This window comes from Olea europaea, chromosome 13, assembly GCF_002742605.1.
Source record: "Olea europaea var. sylvestris chromosome 13, O_europaea_v1, whole genome shotgun sequence".
Lineage (NCBI taxonomy): Eukaryota > Viridiplantae > Streptophyta > Magnoliopsida > Lamiales > Oleaceae > Olea > Olea europaea.
In genome coordinates, this window is record NC_036249.1 from 19,753,557 (window position 1) to 19,774,057 (window position 20,501).

Genomic DNA, 20,501 nt, shown 5'->3' on the forward strand with positions numbered 1-20,501 from the left:
AGTTTTCAAAAAAAATTTAGATATGTTGAAATATTTAATACTGATATAATGAGCCAACGAAATAGCTAAACCGAGCTAAATTTAACTTTAAAAAGAATTGATTATAAGATCCATTTTATTTTGAAAATCATCCTATCAAACGAACTATATGAAATAATTAACTTTTGGTCTAATATAAATATAATAAATACTTATTTCTGAAAAATAAGTTTTTCCACTCACATAATACAAGTTATAGACTAGGATGGTCGGTAAGGTTTTTCAATCTCCTCGTCAACACCTGAAATACAATACAAGAGAACTAATTTAATCATTATCAAAGTGAAAAACCTTTTATCTCTAATGATATAATAATTAAACTAAGCCCCTTGTTTGAGCCACATTAGTTTCAATAGAATGCATTTGTGAATAGTGTATTGATGAAAAATGTATGGTTTAAAAATAAGGAAAAGTTTTGGATTTGTATGCAATATTATTTTATTGAAGGATGTGTAGTTGAAATAATGTCAAATCATTGTTTAAAAATGTATTTTTTTGAAAGAATGTCAAACATGGCCTAAGTTTCTCGATACTAGAGTAAATTTCTCAAAATTTTCTTTAATCAATTGGAACTAATTCCACTTTAAAACAATCCATTTACAAATAACTAATTCATCAAAATAATATTCATTCCCAGTATAAAAATAGTGACACCTTCCAAACTAATGAAAACTAGTAACCATAATTCTCCTCCAATGAATTTTTCCTCTTGTTTCTTAATTTCATGTTTTCATGTGAGTATTTCATCACCACAATTATTTCCACTAACAATACTTAATCAAAAATCCCAAATAAGAATTTTAGGGTTAGCCCAAAAATTAGTATTGCTGATTTGAAAAAGGAATTGATCGTGATTTTGAACTTGTTCTTTCCATGAGCCGGATGAAAGGAAACTTTCACATCCGATTTTGAAGGGGGGAGATCCTATTGGATCCAACCTTGATTCAAATAGAAATTTATCAATAGAGCAGCTTGAGCAAGAAGAAATTATACCCTTGTTACTTTATCTGAAAATTAAACCAACTACTTAAAACCCTAGAAAAATTCAACATCATCATTTCATAAAAAAAATATTTCTTTACCTCTTGAAGAGATGAAGAATTTGAACTCAAGCTTTTCTTCCTTTCTCGATTTTTTCTTAGCTTTTTGCCATTTTTCTCCTCTGCTCTTGGTTGTGTGTATGTATATAATGAAAAGAAATGGATAATTAATTAAACAATTGCAACTTGTACTTCCACTATACCAACTTTTGTGTTTTAAGTCCATGAATTTCCATATAATAAAGCATTAAATTCTAAACTTTCAACAATACATAAGTAGATCCCAAAATTTAATTTTATCCATTTAAAACCCTTAAGTATTTTCAATTGTAAAATAAACCCCAATAAAATAATTTGGTCAATTCAAATCCATAATAGACTTTGCCTTTGACAAGTCAACTTTTGATTTTTGACTAGAAAAATTTGAGTTATGACAGATAAGGAGTTGCTCCTTCCTCAATAATTCACTCAAACAACCATCCAGCGTTCGGATAGACTCGCGATTCACGAGGCTGGACCTGATTGGTTCAAATTCAGTTTGCAATTTTATTAGAAATTGATCCCATTTGGTGACTTCATGTATAGTTTGTACCGCCTGCAAACTATCAGGTGAAATCGAGGCATAAATGATACTGTGTACTCAGCCCCAAGATTAGAAATCCCCAAGTAATATTCTTCAATAGACTGTGACTCTTGAGAAAAATTTAGTAATTCAAATTCCAACTGAAGGTGCCAAGCATTGTTGCTTTGAGTGTAAATTTTTTTCAAATAATTCCATATAGCACAAGCTAACTTAATAGGGCTTGAGATTAAGAACAATCTGAGCATCAACAGATCCGATGATCCAAGCCATAATTCGAGAATCCTTTGTTTTCCATGCAAGATATTTCTCTTTTTCTTTCTCTTGATCAGGAGGCGGAATGCTTTCATCAATATGTCCCCATAGATTGCCTTTACCTTCAACTAATAACTGAAAGTGGAAAGCCCATGAAGAATAGTTCTTAATAGTTAAACGAATGCAAGTAGTTTCAGTTTTTTCAGTTGACATGATGATGTTGCCACCTAAAAAAAATCACAATCCAATTAAATTATATCCAATCAAACAACCCAGCCTAAAACCAACAACCCAATACTAAAATCAATAGCCCAAGACAACAACCCAACAAATTAGCCCAACACATGAAAAATAATCCCAATCTAGACAACCCAACCTAACCCAATACAAATACTCTTAGCAGCCACACCACACACCACAACCTAAATTACCTCCACACTCCTGATGGACTCGCGAACAACCATCTCACCAACGAAGAAGATAGTGGCTAATTTTCCACCACCCAAATGCGACCTAATCAAGTTTTGACCACCACACAGAGTCCTGACCAGACACCAACCAGAAAGATTTCGGCCACAGTCATAAACAAGAGGACACCACCGTTAACACAAGTAACCACATATGCTACCTGAGGTGCGATCGTCAATCGCCTACTAAAATGAGCAAAAATTGAGTAAGTTAATTTCCGGCTCTGATACCATGACAATATTTTGGCTGAATTAATCCTTTTTCCTCTTTGTCCTTTACTTGTGTATGTTCATATGAATATATAAGAAAACAGATTACAATTGGGAGCTATAGAAGGAAAGCTATAAATCATGCCTATATAGGGAAATCTGTAAATTCTATAATTACTCATTTCACCAATACACCAAATCGAGTTATAAAGAAAAAAGTGTTTGAGAAGTGCGTACTTGGGAGATCCCAAGGTTCGACCTTGTAAATATCAATATCAAAAATAGCATCACGTTGGAAAGATCTTCTGCAGGCTTTTTGCCTCAAATAGTATCAAACCAATTCCTAGTCACTCTGATGGAATTTGAAGCATGGACCCAACTGACACGGCTCATCCCGAATCACCCTCTGAACCTGAAATGTGATGTGTGCCAATGGTAGATGCTGATTAGATGTCAGATCTACCATCAAAGTTGACTATGAGTTACTACAAAATATGCGACAAAATCAAATGTTTATAAAAATATAGTGCAATGGGCTAGAGGTAATTACTTCATATTTTACCAAAATGAATCATATCACTCAATATGTTATGTGGCTCTAACTCTTAAATCACCAAGCTCTTCAAGCTATCAACGATCAATATTATTCACATGATAGACTCATACAATTATAGCAAAAAAGTGAGACATTCTCATAACACTGTAAATATCATATCATATCAAAATCACGATATAGTCATCAGCTAATATCTATACCATCATCTCATGGCATCAAATGTGATTCACAAAAAATTTACCTTCTAACTAAAATATGAAATCTGCCCTTCGGGCAAACACTTTCGCCATGGGCCTTTGGTCCCCTCCGTGAATGAAAGCGAGTCTCAAGACCTCTGGTAATCAATTCTAGAACACAGCCAAGGTTTCTCAGTGAACTATATATACACGATCATAACCCCTTCATCCCTAGTCGACCCTCAGTGTAGTATAGAACACGGCCAAGGCCCATTAGTGAGCTAGAAGAAATATATAATCATGGGTACTTTTCTGGTCCATCTCAATATCACATGTCTCACATTCCAAGTCATAAATATTTTCATATCGAATCTTTGAATTCCACAAATATCATAATGAAAGAATTTTTCCAAAATAATCATGTAATCGAACATATAAATACACATAATGTATTGGTATAATTAATTTATCAATACTTAAAAATATTTAAGTTTTTTCTACTCACAGAACTATGTTCGCAAAATTAACTCGGTTGGTAAATTGTCCCAATATGAGTATCGTCGCCTGAAATATGATATAATTTTTAAATTAACAATTAAGCATTTTAAGTCATCTCAATAATCAAATAGGCAATATCCAAACTTGATCGTTCACGTTTAAGCAATTTCTAAAGTCTCTTTAATCACTAAAACTAATTTTGCTTTCACTATTGATTGATAAGTATTGATATTTCTCGCAATATGATGACATAATCCCAATATATCCAACTCCACATCATGTTTTAATCATGCCTCTTCAACAATCTATCATATAATTCATAATTCATCATTTTACTTTAGGACACTTTCTAAACCTTGAGATAATCCATTATCATAAATCAAATCCGCATCAACTTTTGATACAAGAGTAAATGTTTCCTCAGAATTTAATTTGATAGCAACACTTTTTACATCCTTAAATCCACACAATTTTGGTGCTCTTTTTTCTATGCTCTTATTCCATAAAGAGGCCATCAGCCTATTACCAATGCATAAGCTTTCTTGTATATCGCACAAAGACCTTCAATTTAGATTACAACTTAAAGATACCATTCCACAATTGAATAAATTTTACATGATGATCGTCTTAGACTTTAAGTTATCCAACATATCATCATATGTTCCATAACTTGTAGATTTCGAGAAGAATGAAATACTTTATTCATGAATACAATCGAAAATAACTCAAAATTTACATCACTAAAACTTCATTAAATTCACCTTAACTTCAAAATTTGACTCAAAGTTTTCAAATGGAATATAATATAACATATTAATCCAACAGATGGTCTTGACAAAACCAATTAACTTAATAACCCAAATACATCATCTCATTATTTCGCTATAGGACAACCATAACATTCATTTACTTGTTATTCACTATATCATGTTATGATCATGTAACCGTATCATTTATCGTCATATCGTAGGACTTAAAACATTTAATTATATCGATTTTTCCTTAACATCACTAAATAATAAACCTTATATTTATCCCGTGAACCTTTCATGCATCAATATATCATCAAGATTTCATATGTTAATTTTCCAAACTCAATAAATTCCAACTCTACCATTCTCTAGTCCTTTTTTTCACATCCCTTATAATCAACATCTTATATCTAATCAAAGTAATTGGAATTACCTAAGATAATTAAAGTTCCTCACTAATTGTTAGCATATTATTCCCTTTTATTTGTCGTGCAAACTATATCAAGTAATTCAACATATAAATTGATAATTAAGTGGTTGTACCATCTATCACTTTAAATGCTGATACATAAACAACCTATAAAATCATTAAAATCTATCCAACTCTTAATATGTTACATATACCCAAATTCCAACCTAACAACTAATAACGTTTCCAACCATCGGATCTTTGCAACTATCATATTTACATATTAGTCTTTTCTGGATCTGTTAAAAATATCTTTTTATCATTTTTGGTTCCATACATTTGAGCTTGAGAGCCTGTGATTTTCACCACAATGACATGTGATCATATGCACTGAATATGCATGATATGTCAATGCATGAACTACAAAGACTTTCAAAACTTTATAAATCATGCTCTGATACCACTCTGACATGATCGGTCTCGAATCACCCTATGGACTTGAAACGTGACATGAGCCGATGGTAGATGCTGACTAGATGCCAGATCCACCACCAAGGTTGACTATGAGTTACTATAAAATATGCGACAAAATCAAATGTTTATAAAAACATAGTGCAATGGGCCCGAAAATAATTACTTCGTATTTTATCAAAATGAATCATATCACTCAATATGTCATGTGGCTCTAACTCTTAAATCACTAGCTCTTCAAGCTATCAACGATCAATATTAATTGTAAGAGTAATTTTAGAAAAATATGAGTTGACCGCTCAGTGAGTGGAAGAGCTCAAAAATAATTATACTTTCTTTTAAACATTTTTACCAAACATCAAGTTCATATCATTTAATATTCACATGATAGACTCATACAATTATAGCAAAAAAGTGAGGCATTCTCATAACACTGTAAATATAATCTCATAATCACAATATAATTATCAGCTAATATCTATACCATCATCTCATCACATCACATGTGATCTACAAAAATGTACGCTCTAACTAAAATCTGAAATCCGTCCCTCAGGCCAAACACTTTCACCACGGGCCTTCGGCCCCCTCCATGAACGAAAGCGGGTCTCAAGACCTCTGGAATCAATTCTAGAACACAGCTAAGGCACCTTAGTGAACTATATGTACACGGTCAAGACCCCTTCATCCTCAGTCGACTCCTCAATGTAGTACACAACATGGCCAAGACCCCTTAGTGAGCTAGAATAAATATATAATCACGAGTACTTTTTTTATCATTCTTAATATCACATGTTTCACATTCCAAATCACAAATATTTTCATAGCTAATCTTTGAACTCCACAAATATCATAATGAAAGAATATTTCTAAAATAATCATGTAATCGAACATATAAATGCACATAATATATTGGTATAATTAATTTATCAATGCTTGAAAATATTTAAGTTTTTTCCACTCATAGAACTATGGTCGCAAAAGTCCCGATATCTGTGTCGTTTCCTGAAATATTATATAATTTTTAAGTAATCTCAATAATTAAATAGACGATACCCAAACTTAATCATTTCTTGTTTAAGCAATTTCTAATGTCTCTTTAATCACTAAAACTAATTTTTCTTTCACTTAACTCAATTTTGTAGCTTATTATACTTAACTCCTTCAATAAAATTGAATTTAATCTAACAATCTGACAACTATAAAATTAAACATAACTTTTCAATAAATAAGGTTTTTTTTTTTTTTTACTTACCTTTGAATTTGAAGAATTCAAGTCTAATAGTAGAAGAATTTATTTTCTAACAATATAGGCGAATTTTCCTATTTTTTTCTTCCTCTTCTCCCTTTTTTTCCTCTTTCTTTTCTCACCTAGCTCTCGGTTTCTCTCACTGTGTTTTATGTGTTTGTGTGTGTAATTGTGTAACAAATGGGTTTGTGTGATTTATATGTGATATCAATCCAATTCACCGCGTGACTGTTTTCTTTTTTTTTTTTTTGTTTGACTTTTCTTTTAATAAAGTTAGTCTCTGCGTTTTTTGCCCCAAAAATGAGAAATTTTGACATTTATCTCTTATTTTAATGGATAACTATAGAACATTGAAAGCCAAGCCCCTCAATCTTCATTCACTATTACATTTAGTCCTTACATCAAAAATAGAAATCAAATCCCTGGATTGTTGTACGATGCCCTTTCTTACAATTTAAGTCCCTAAAAATCATTTGTTCAACTTAAGTTTCTTATTTGACTTTGACCTGACCAAATGTTTAATTGACTTTTATTATAATGAGTGAGGTGTAACACCAACCAACATCTTCATCGGCTGCACCACCTTTGATTCATCCATTCTACCTCCATCCCAACTCCAAACAACCACCATTCTGTCGGTCTCTGCGGTACAATTGCCAGTGAAGTCTTGTGTTTACATGTGTGTATGTAAGGAAAGGAGATTACCATAGGGTTTGATTTGGTTTATTAGTGTCGAGAGATGAAATGTCTTAAGTGAATGAGAGCAAAAGCTATTTTATAAGGATATTTAGCAAACAGTACAAACCAGACAAATATGAAAAAGAAGGTGACAAGAATGAACACTGATTTTGGGTTTGCCGTTTTTAAGAGAAAGTAGATTTTAGAATTTCAGTTAATTGAGTTTTTTTTTTCCAACTATTACTACGTTATACTATTTATGTCGCACAAGTGGTAATCTTGTTGATTTATTAGAGATATTTGTTAAACTTCAGAATAAGTAATCTACTTGTCTAGACAATAATCTCTTTATTGAGCTCAACCACAGTATAAAAGGATGGTCGATTTGACCTCAACACTTAAGTATTTTTGTAGAAAATATTACATAGCTATAGAATTGCTAGATTTTTGCATTCACATAAAATTTAAGCTAGGTAGCTCTGATTTGTGATTATGTCACCTTTAGTAGGTATTTATCACATATTCGAACACTAAATCTTCTTGTTCATGTTATGAGAGTTTTGTACTAGATCGTAAGCTTCCAATTATATGCATATTTGTTGTAAGAATGAGGCAAATAGTTTTGAGTCAATGAATAGTAAACTAGCAATTCATATACTAATGAGTTTCTAGTCTGTTTATCTGTAGATAAAAGTACTTCAAACATTTTGAGGTTCTAATAGTTGTTACAAACTAGAGATTTGACAACAGGAATGTTTTACCAACTATGAATGTTTCCCGCATCATCCCATCAACTGTTACTTTAACTTGACCAAGCGAAAAAGGGTTGTTTTTTCACTACAAGAAAAATACTTTTTTACAAAACTTAAAAGGCAATGTTCATTAATTGAATGTTGTAATTAGTTAATAAACTTGAATTTTGGCAAGATTTTTTAAATAAATATTGCTAATGTTACTTTTAGCAACGTTTTTTGAATGTAGCAAAAAGTTTTATTTTTACAATGTTTATTGACCGTTGTTAAAATATAATGCTATAGCAACATTCAACGCATGCTACTGAAACTCTTAATATGTAGCATTTTGCAACCTTTTTTAAATGTTGCGAACGTTGCTAAAAGTCTAACTTCTTGCAACGCTTTTTGCATGTTGTGAAAAGTGTAACGCTTTACAACTTTTTTTGAATGTTCACATTTTGCAATGTGTGTCAAACGTTGTTAAAAATGATCCGACCCAGTCCAAAAGAAAGTCTCCTCAAAATCAAATCAGTTTAAGACATTAGCCCTAATTCTTCATTCTTCTCTCGTCTTCGCCTCTTACTCTTCTCTTGTCACTTCCTCTCTCCGAAAGCGAGAGCATAATAACGGAGAAATCGGATATCAAAGTCATCAATTACCCTCTTCAATCCAAACTCTCTAGCTTGACGTTCGATCTTGGGCTAAGTAAATGCCTTCTTTCTCTATCTCTTTTTTTTGAATGTTCACATTTTGCAACGTGTGTCAAACGTTGTTAAAAATGATCCAACCCAGTCCAAAAGAAAATCTCCTCAAAATAAAATCAGTTTAAGACATTAGCCCTAATTTTTCATTCTTCTCTCGTCTCCGCCTCTTACTCTTCTCTTGTCACTTCCTCTCTCCGAAAGCGAGAGCATAATAATGGAGAAATTGAATATCAAAGTCGTCAATTACCGTCTTCAATCCAAATGCTCTAGCTCGACGTTCGATCTTGGGCTAAGTAAATGCCTTCTTTCTCTATCATTTTTTTTTTAAAATTGAAGCAGCGTAAGCCTTTGATTCTTTATTCTCTTTTTCTGGACAGGTTAGCGTGAGAGCAAACTGTAGAACTTCATTCATTTCTTGTGCTTCAACGAAGCACTTGTTGGAGAGTTTTATGTTTACCTAGAATTTTTATACCCAATTTAATATTGTTACAGTTTGAAACCTTTTTTTTTTCTTTTGTAAAAACTTATTTAAGGTTTTTTAACCACTATCTCAATCAACTCCTATTAGACACTTTATCTTTTTGAGTAATGCTTAGACTTGTCGCTTTTGTTACTCACCCTATTTTATTTCAGTTGATGGTATTAGATTAGACATTTGCTAAGGCTGTTTTGTCATTTTGTTCAACTTTGTTAGGTCTAAAGTGTAATTGCCAATTCTGTGGACAAAGTGAAGTTAATTGTATTTTTGTAGAAGTCAAGGACTCAATTGAACAATGTTGTAAAAGTCATGGACTTAGTACAATTTTATAAAGTTGTTTGGTAGGGACTATGGTTTGAGTCTAAGGATCAAATCAAGAATTCGGGGTCAAAATTTCACTTTGTTCTCGCCCTACCATCACTTGAGCGTAAAAAATAGAACCTATATTGCTCACTTTTCTCCCCGATTTCGCTCGAGCGAAAATATGTCGCTCGCTTTTCGTTGGAATGTCGCTCGAGCAACATTGCAATCCGAAAAATCCTAATTTGCATTTTTCGAGATTTTCGCATTACCCAAGATACATTTATCCCCCGAGTATAAATTGAACAAGTCTGGGGTCGTGAGATATAGGTGGCTACATTGTGTTAACATTGAATACACTTTCATGTCATCTGGGTCACGGTTTGTGAATCTAAAGCACAATGTCTTCCTTAATCTTTTAAGGAAGCGAGTCTCTCATTGGGGATTATAGAGGTGGACGTTAAGCGCAGTGAATGGGACAAGAACATGCAGTTTTTGGAATTCCACTTTGTGAGACAATTAGCTAAGGACCAGGAGCCTGTAGTGGACCGTAGATTAGGCTGCAAGAGGTAGATCAGGAAGTCTAGCAGGAGAGTAGAGGTATCTATGACAGTAGATCGTGAGACTAGATAGCGGGTTTGATTGGGTATGGAGTTTGGTATAACTTGTACTTGCTAAATTGGTATAGTGGATATCACTGGCTTGTCCTTGAGTTTTTCCCACATTGGGTTTCTGAGTCAACTAACTGTGAGTTGTGTTGATTTGTTTATTTTACATATTGCAAATCGACAATTCAATATAGGATTAACTGACTTGTATGATTAATCACCTAGACAACTAATTAAAGTGACCTATTGCTTTAGTTAGATTAATTTCGCACGTAAGGTAAAATTGGTTAAATTGTAATCTAGAACGTAAACTCGGTAACGCAAAAATCTTGAATTTGTCATTGTATCACGTTAGACAAATTTTCTAGCGTTCCATAGCATTCTAGGTGGCTTTTCAAGTGGTATCAGAGCAAACTATAATTTTCAAGTTTATTATTGACTTTGCTAGCTATGCTTGAATTTGGTAGTCAATGTTTTAGTTATTACTTCTTAATGGAAAAGGGGATTTTTCAATTTCTCAACAAAAAGATGAAGGAGATATTAGTTCAACAAAAAGTTTCAAATGCCATAGACAGCAAATTTCTCCCAAATTTGATAGAAACACAAAAAGAGGAATACGATGAACTTGCTTAAACTTGGATTATCTTACATTTATCTGACACCATTTTGAGAAAAGTTGGGAAACTGGATTCTATAAAAGAACTTTGGAAAAAGTTGGAAGATTTATATTTGCTTAACTCCACTCCTAATAAGTTGTACTTGCTCGAAAGATTTTTCAATTTTAAAATAGATCCTTCAAAGGATCTTGACAACAATTTGGATACTTTTAACAAACTTGTTCAAGACATTGTTAACTATGATAAAAAGGTGTCTGAAATATGAAAGCAATCATCTTACTTAATTCCATGCCTAATTCATATAGAGAGGTTAAGATTGTAATTGAGTATGGTAGGGATACCCAAACACCCGAGATTGTCATAAACTTCCTTAGGAGTAAGGAAATGGAAATTAAGGCTGAAAATGAAGGTAAAAGGAATGTTGAGTTACACCTGATGCGGAGTAGGATGATGTTTAAGAAAATAAACTTAGGTAGAGGTCAAAATAGTGGTGATTCGAGTAGTGACCCGAGTGATGAAGGTAGTAAAAAGAAAGGTAACAGATGGGACAAGTCTAGTGGTAAACGGTGTTACAATTGTGGTAAGTTTGAACACTTTATTAGGGACTGTCCCAAGAAGAAGGATAAGCAGAAGGGTAATGTGAGAGGTGAGATAAATGTGGTTGAGGGGTCGAGTTATAACCCAGTGAGGTTTATTGAGAGTAAACCTAGTTACTGTATGTACATCTGTGTGTGATCCTTTTTTGTACGTGTGTGATTGCCTAATTATGTTGCATATTATATGTTGTATTTCAATTTGTTTGATATGTGTGTTTGCATGAATTTGAAGTAATGTGATTAATTGATGTGATTGTGTACATGCATAGTGGATTAGGATACATTAGCAGTAAGTTAGATGTCTTTTGTTGTGATCCAAATGTCTAGAATCATTTATCTATGAAAGAGATCCTGTACAGGCGGAGTGTGAGAGAGGCACGTCTATCACTTCGGTAAGGTAGAGACCCATTATCCATGTAGGATAGGAGAAGTGATGTGGTGATAGAGGATTATCCCAAGGACTTAGGATCTATTGTGAATTGCCAGTTAGACATGAGTTGAGTGATTGTTTAGTGAGCATGGTGGACAATGAGAAAAGATATGTGTTCTCGAGGTGGGAGTAACACGAAATGGGATAGGATAAGTATAGTGAGATTTCCTGGGGTCATTTATGCATTTGTTATATATGTGTTTGATCGTGTGTTGATTAACTTGGTGTTAATTTTTGGGTTCTGTGTGAACATGATTTTCAAAGGTTCCGTGTATTATCCTATATAATATCTTCATCGTATGATTATTTGTTCACTGTGAATACTTGTTCCTATTTGGGTGTCTTTGGGACCATAGCCCTGATGAGTACATGGAACAGGTATGATATGTGTTTTAGGTTCGAAACACGAGGTACGATCTATGATAACAATTTTATTGGATTACCTTGATTGTGCAAGAATAAACTTTGTATTTTGTTTGCTTACAGATTATTGGGTATCAAGGTGGAGATTGTTGGATTTTGATACCCAATAGATGTTAAATCGATGTTGGTTAAATTAAATATCAACACCCAAGACTGATGATCCGACCCTAAGACTATTGGGGCCATTGGAAGTAACCTAATTAATTAGTGTTGCTCATGACCCGGTTTCTACACTCATTGGATGACTTATATATGTTGGCCCACTTACCGGTATTTGTATTGGGCTTGGCCCCATCACTTTGATCTAACCTAACCTATATAAGCTAGCCTCCTTGGTCTCCTATTATTCACGTGTGTTGCCTTTGTGTTGAAGAAAGAAAAAGTTCCTGCCTCTTTACTTTGTACTTTTGCTTTGGCCGATTTTCTTCTTACTCTTCTGTTGCCTTTGTGGCTGCAAACACTATCCTTTTGTGTCCTAAGTGGGCACAAGTCTTGAGCAACCGGAGTGTGAAAGAGTTTCAAGGTTTTGGGTCGTGATTACTTTGGTGTATTCATAAGGTTGAGATTGGTATCCTCAGCCCGAAATTCCACCAATTGGAGGTCGATTTTTCAACAATTACACTAGACGAGCCAACCAAGGGCGGAGCAAGGAGGTACCCAAAAATAAAAAAACTTATACCTGGCTAGCATATAACTAGAAAATCTAAGCTCTTGTTTGAGCCCTATTCTTTGGGAGAGGGGAAATTGCATTCTTAAATATTATTTTGATATCATTTCATTTACACATCCTTCAATAAAATAATATTACACGCAAATTCAAAATTTTTCCTTATTTTTCAACCACACATTTTCCATCAATACACTATTGGAAAATGCATTTTGCCCCACAATGGGGCTCAAACAAGGGCTAAGTGGGCTTGGGATAGGCCTTGGCTAAATGAGCCTCGAAGACCCTGGTTAGCAGCCAAGCCTGTTTCACAGCTCTTCTACTGTACATACTTTAGGAAAAAACACAACCAGTTTGGAAAATCACGATTAATCATAGCTGACTAGACATAAGATCAACTTAATGAAAAGGATTTATCACTTGAGGCAGAAAAATTGTCAAGAGTCCTCAGTTTTCCCTTTGCCATTGTCATCTGACCCATATAATTAGCAATCTTTCCAGACGACCCTTCAGGTACAGAAGATCCATTGGTAAATGTTTCCCCTAGAGACTGCTGTAGCACATCCATAACTTGTGAAAGGTCATCTTCAGCTTGAAGTGATAATTGCTGCAAATCATAGATCCCTGTTAATTGTTGCTTTCGAGTTGATTCACATTAAGCTGCATTGGCATTGAATGTCAATCAAAAAACAGAAGACAGAAAACTATGAAAAGTTAAAACGTTGTTTTGGACACATTTATCAAATTCTTTTTGAGTCATAAATTTCTTCATCAGTGGAAATTTGTGGAAAAATCTACTACTTAGGCAAGTCCTGATCTACAAATCAAAGCCACCGATTTTACAAGTTTCTCATGGATCGAGATTGATTATAGAAGCTAGGAATGACTATGGCTGCTTACAGTTTCAATTCTCCTATCATAAAAGGGGGACAATTCCTCATCTAGAGACATAAGAATTCAAATTCTCTGTTAAATAGACACTTCTTTGCATGCATACCTGTCTTTAAGCACAGAAAAGCATGAAGTCCAACTTAGTTACGTTTTTCAGTTTCATAAATTTCCTTTTAAGTTAAATAAAGAGGTGTCACATCACTTTTTGACACCAAAAGTTTGGCCCTCGAAGGAAGGCCTCTCTTGTGAAGCTACTCATATTCTCAAACAAATCCTTGGAAAGCCATTTCCACAAAGTCACCAATTTCATTTATGTCAAAATCAGTCAAAATCAAAGTTCAAGGAGTCCAAAGAGTCTAGGACAAGAACCTAAAATGTAGAAATCCCTGATAGCTTCGTAAGGCTTTACGCTGGAGAAAATTACATAAAAACATCAACCAAAAAGTCACCTCCCAAAACTTGACAAGCAATTGCATTAGATTAAGCAAAACCAAACAACCACCATATGTGTTGCAAAAACACTTGAAATTAAATTTAAGGAATAATATTTTCTTGTTCTTACTGTCAATGGAGATGTACAGTTACATAAATAGCAATGGAACTGACATGACCCGTCCCGAATTATCCTAATGGACCCGAAACGTGACGTGCGCCGTGGTAGATGCTGACTAGATGTCAAATCTATCATCAAGGCTGACTATGAGTTATTTCAAGGAAAAAAAAAAGGAAAATCACCCAAAAATTACATCACTAAAAATTTATTAAATTCATCTTAACTTTAAAATTTAACTCAACGCTTCCAAATTGTATGGAATATAACACAATACTTCAAGTTCTTAAACAAATTAATTAACTTAATAACCCAAATCTTTCATCACATTATTTTGCTATAGGACAGTCATTACATTCATTTACATACTATTCACCATATCATGTTGTAATCATGTAACATCATCACACATTTATGGCCATACCATATGTCTTCCAACTTTTAGTTATATCAATTTTTCCTTAAGATCACAAAATAATATACTTCATATTTACCATTTGAACCTTTCGTACATCAATATATCATCAAGCTTTCATACGTTAATTTTCCAAACTCAATGAATTCCAATTTTACCATTCTCTAATTTATTTTTTTTATTTTTTATTTTTTTCCAAAACATACCTAAATGCAAATATCCATTTAATTCTATTTTTAAAGCAACAAATCATCCCATAATAGGTAATCATTATGAAGTTCAACCCTATTTTTCTCACATTCCTTGTAATCAAACCACTCATAAATAATCGAAATAATTGGAATTATTGTTAGTTTTTTTGATGCCTAAAATACACGATAAAACATTATTATCTATCAATCAACAAATCATTATTTTGTCTTCCACAATTTCTTATCATATAGCATAAATATACACCATTATGATTTCTATTATCATCCCATATAAGTGGCCACAAATCACCAAAGATTTTGGTAACACTACTGACCATTTGGCTTCAAAAATAATTAACATTCCTCATTGATTGTCACCAATCACACATCATATAATTTTCTTGTATTTATCGTACAAGCTATAACTAAAATTTTTTCTATGTACACATAAAAATCATGTAGTTCTACAAATAAATTGATAACTAAGTGGTCGTAACATCTATAACTTTGAATGCTCGCAAAATCATCACAATTTGTTCAAATCTTAATAGGTTACATACACACATAGTTCCAACCCAACAACTAATAACATTTCCAACCATCGAATCACTACAACTACCACACTTACACAATAGTCATTTCTAAATCTGTTAAAAAAAATATTTTTCTATCATTTTTGGTTTCATACATTCGAGCTAGAGAGCTTGTGATTTCTGCCACCACGGCATGTGATCATATCCACTGAACATGTATGAGCCATAAAATTTTTTAAAAACATGCTCTGATACCACTTTGACACGACTCGTCCCAAATCACCCTAATGGACCCGAAACGTGACGTACGCTGATGATAGATGCTAACTAGATGTCAAATTTATCACTAAGGCTGATTATGAGTTATTTCAAAAAAAGCAACAAAATCTAATGCTTATATAAAATATAATGCGATGGGCCCAAAATATTTACTTCGTGCTTCATCAATGTGAGCTATAATATTCAACATGTCGTGTGGCTCTCATTCCGAAATCATTAGGCTCTTCCAGCTAAAAAGAATCAATTGCTACCTGTAGGAAAATTACGGGAAAAATATATGAGTTGATAGCTCAGTGAGTGGAGAAGTTCAAAAATAATTATACTTTTTCAATTTTACATTTTTATCGAAAATCGAGTTCATATCATTTAATAATTCACAAGGTAACATCATGTAATTATAACCAAAAGTGAAATATTCACATAAGGTCGTAAAATATCATCTCAAAATTATGATATAAACATTAGTTGATAACCATGCTATAATCTCATCACATCAAACATGCTGAAAAATCTACAAAAAATGTACCATCTAACTAAAATCTATAATCCGCCTCTCGGGTTAAGAACTTTCGCCACGGGCCTTTGGCCCCTCCATGAACGAAAGTCGGTCTCAAAGACCTCCCATAATCAATTATAGAATACGGCCAAGGCCCCTCTGTGAACTATATGTACAAGATCAAGACCAATGTCAGGTTAAGACCCTCCTTGTAGGATAAAACACGGTCAAGATCCCTCTGTGAACTAGAAGAAGTATATAATCATCGGTACTTTTCTAGTCAATCTCAATATTGCATGTCTCACATACCAAACAAATTTCAATATCACATGTCTTACAAAGCAAGTCACAAATATGCCATAAATAATCTTTGATATTTCACATGTATCATAATAAAAGAGATTTCCATAATAACCATATAATTCGAACACATAATTGCACATACTTTGACAATATATTTAATCTATAAATATTTTAAAAATATTTATATTTTTCCACTCACAATACTATATTTGCAAAATCAACCCAGTTGGTAAGCTATTTTGATGTTAGTATCGTCGCCTGAAATACGATATAATTTTTAAATAAACAATTAATTATTTTAAACAATTTCAATAATTAAATAGGCGATACCCGAACTTAATCATTTCACATTTGAGCAATTTCTACAGTCTCTTTAATAACTAAAACTAGTTTTTCTTTCATTTTTCTCAATTTCATAGTTTATTACACTTCACCCCTTCAATAAAATTGAATTTAATCTAACAATCTAACAACTATAAAATCAAACATAACTTGATAATAATTAACTTTTATTTACCTTTCAAAATTGAGAAATTCAAGCCCAACAATGTAGACCACTTATTTTTTAAAAATATAGGCGAACTTTCCTATTTTATTTTTCCTTCCTCTTCTCCTTTCTTTCTTTCTTGTTCTCCTCTTCATTCTCTCTTTCTCGGTTTTCCTTGCTTCTGCCCATCTCCTCTCCAGCCTTATCTCTATACATGTATATATCATATGAAAATGGTAATGGGTTTAGTTACTTGCCATGTGTACTCCACAACCCATTTTTGGATAGGAAGTCCATATTCTTCAATTTAATATAACATCTAGTCCTTTACTTTCAATAATATATAAGTAGATCCCTAAAATTAAGTTTTATCCATTTTAAACCTTTTAACTATTTTTCATAATAAATTAAACCCCAATAAAATAATTTATTTTAGTTAAACCCCTATTTGATATTGACTTTCACCAATTAAATTTTGGACTTTGACTAAATAATTTTCTTGACTTTAATTATGAGTGAGTGGGTTATAACAGGAACAATAATCTCGATACTACAATTAAGCTACTGATCCAACAATCAAGTTACACTGGAGTAATGTGTTCTTATAATCGAGCTATGTGCCTACTGAAGTTACATGTGTACTAGGGAAGGAAAGAATAACAATCAGAGGAAAGAATCATAACATTCCAACACTCTCCTTCAAGTTGGTGTATAGATATCACACATGCCCAACTTGTCCAAGAACTTTGAGATTACCCGATTTGAAACTGCTTTGGTGAGGATACCGGTCAACTGATCCTTGGATAAAATCTTAGGCAACTCCACAATTTTCTCATCCAATTTTTCCTTGATGAAGAATTTGTCTAACTCCACATGTTTTTGTACGATCATGTTGAATTGGGTTATGCGCAATGTTACATGCTGTTTTATTATCACAATACAATTGAATTGGTTGCCTAGGAAGATGGCCCAAATTGCTTAAGAGAAGTCTTAGCCACAATGCTTCACAAATACCAATGGCAATACCTGTAAATTTAGCTTCTGCACTTGAACTTGCAACTACATTTTGTTTTTTGCTTCTCCAAGCCTACAAAGGTGAAATACCCTGAAGTAGATCGCCTGTCATCTATTGCTCCAGCCCAGTCAGCATCAGTATATGTATCTATACTTTGACAATCTATATTTTTAGTGAGTAAAATTCCTTTTCCAAGGGTAGCCTTCAAATACCTCAAAATATGCATAATTGCATTCATATGTTGCTATTTAGGATTGTGCATGAACTGACTAACAATACTTAGTGCATAGGTAAGGTCTGGCCTTACATGTGCTAAGTACATCAACCTTTCTCCAAGTCTTTGGTATTTTCATTTATCAATCGGTACTTGATTAGACTCAACACACAACTTCAACCCTTCTTCCACTGGTGTATCAACTAGTTAACATGCTGACATACCAGTTTCTTTGTAACAAATCTAAGGTATATTTCCTTTGAGAAAGAAAGATACCCATTTTAGATCTGGATACTTCGATTTTGAGGACCAAGATTTTTCTTTTCAAATTTTCTGAACAAGTAACACCGTAGATTCTTTCTTTCCTCAGGATCATTTCTAGTGACCACCATGTCATCTACATATACAATGAGTGCCGTGATTTTATCATGTTGTTTTTTCAGGAATAAAGTGTGATCTGAATTGCTTTGATGGTAGCCAAAGGCTCTAATAGATTTTGTGATCCTTCCAAACCATGCTCTTGGAGATTGTTTCAATCAATACAATGATCTCTTTAATCTGCACACCTTTTGACTATGTATCTCTGGTATCATACATTTTGGTGGGAGATCCATGTAGACTTCTTCAGACAACTTGCCATGTAGAAAGGCGTTCTTTACATCAAACTACTGTAATGGCCAATCCAAGTTTACGGCTAGGGACAACAAGACCCATATTGTGTTGATTTTAGCTACAAGTACAAGTCTCCGTATAATCGATCCCATATGTTTGAATGTATCCCTTTGCCACCAGTTTCGCTTTAAAGCATTCAATTGTACCATCTGCTTTATACTTTACAGTAAAGATCAACCGACACCTAATTGGTTTCTTGTCAGGTGGACAATCAACAAGTTCCCATGTTTTATTTTTTAACATTGATTTTATCTCCTCATTCATGGCTACTCTCTATCTTGGATCAGCTAAGACTTCCTGCTCACTATAAGGAATAGACACAATAGATAATTGATTTACAAATAACATATTTGATTCAGTCAAACGATGGTTAGACACGTAATGACTCATGCGGTATTTGACTTTACCCAAAAATTTAGGCTCATATATGGGTTTAGGAATATCTCTAGTCTTCTGACAGGTTTAGCTACAGGAGCATCATCAGCAAGCAATTGGTTTGGTATATCACTTTCACTCTCTTCTTGATAAATTGGCCAAGTTTGTGAATCATCATCACCATGCATCTATAGTTATGCCACTTGCATCCACGATTCCCACATCTTGGTTACTAGTTTCTGAGTTATTATCACAATTGACATCCAAATTTATTCCACTTATATCCAGTGTACTCATATCTTGGTTATAAGGTACAACTTCTATAAAAATACGAACATCACAGTCTAAAGTCTTAGCTTCCTTCTAGTACTCTCCTTGAATTTCAGACTTAGAAGAAAAATACATTGAGTCTTCATCAAAAACTATATTCTATGTGACAAACATTTGTTTAGTTGGAGGATGATAACTTCGGTACTCCTTTTGATAGCATACTCTAGAAAGACACATCTCAATGCCCGAGGTTGTAACTTATTGCGCTGATGCTTATGTAGGTGTACGAATGCTACATATCCAAACACATGAGGAGGTAAGTTTGGAGTGGCTGGAGAGGCAACAACTTTAACGAGGACTTGAGATGGAGTTTGGAAGGCAATAGTGCTAGAGGATACTTAGTTGATTAAATAAGCTGCAGATGTAAGAGCTTCTCCCCAATAAGATAAAGGCATATGAGCCTCTATTAATGAAGCACGGACAACCTCCAATAATTGGCGATTTTTTCGCTCAACTACTCCATTTTGTTGGGGTGTACTAGGACAAGTAGTCTGGTGAATAATTCCATGGACTTTCAAGTACTATTGAAATTCAAAATTCATGTACTCTCCGCCATTGTCACTGCGAAGAACTTATTGAGTACAAATCATTTTATGAAATTGTTGAAATAACAAGTTCACTTCACTTTTAGACTTCATCAAACACATACAAGTAATCCTTGTACACTCATCAATGAAAGTGACACACTAATGAGATCTACTTAATGTAGGAACATTGGATGGACTATAACTATGAAAGGAACTGATCTTTTATTCAAACTTGATGAAAATGAGACACGATGGCTCTTTGCAAGTTCACAAACATCACACTTAA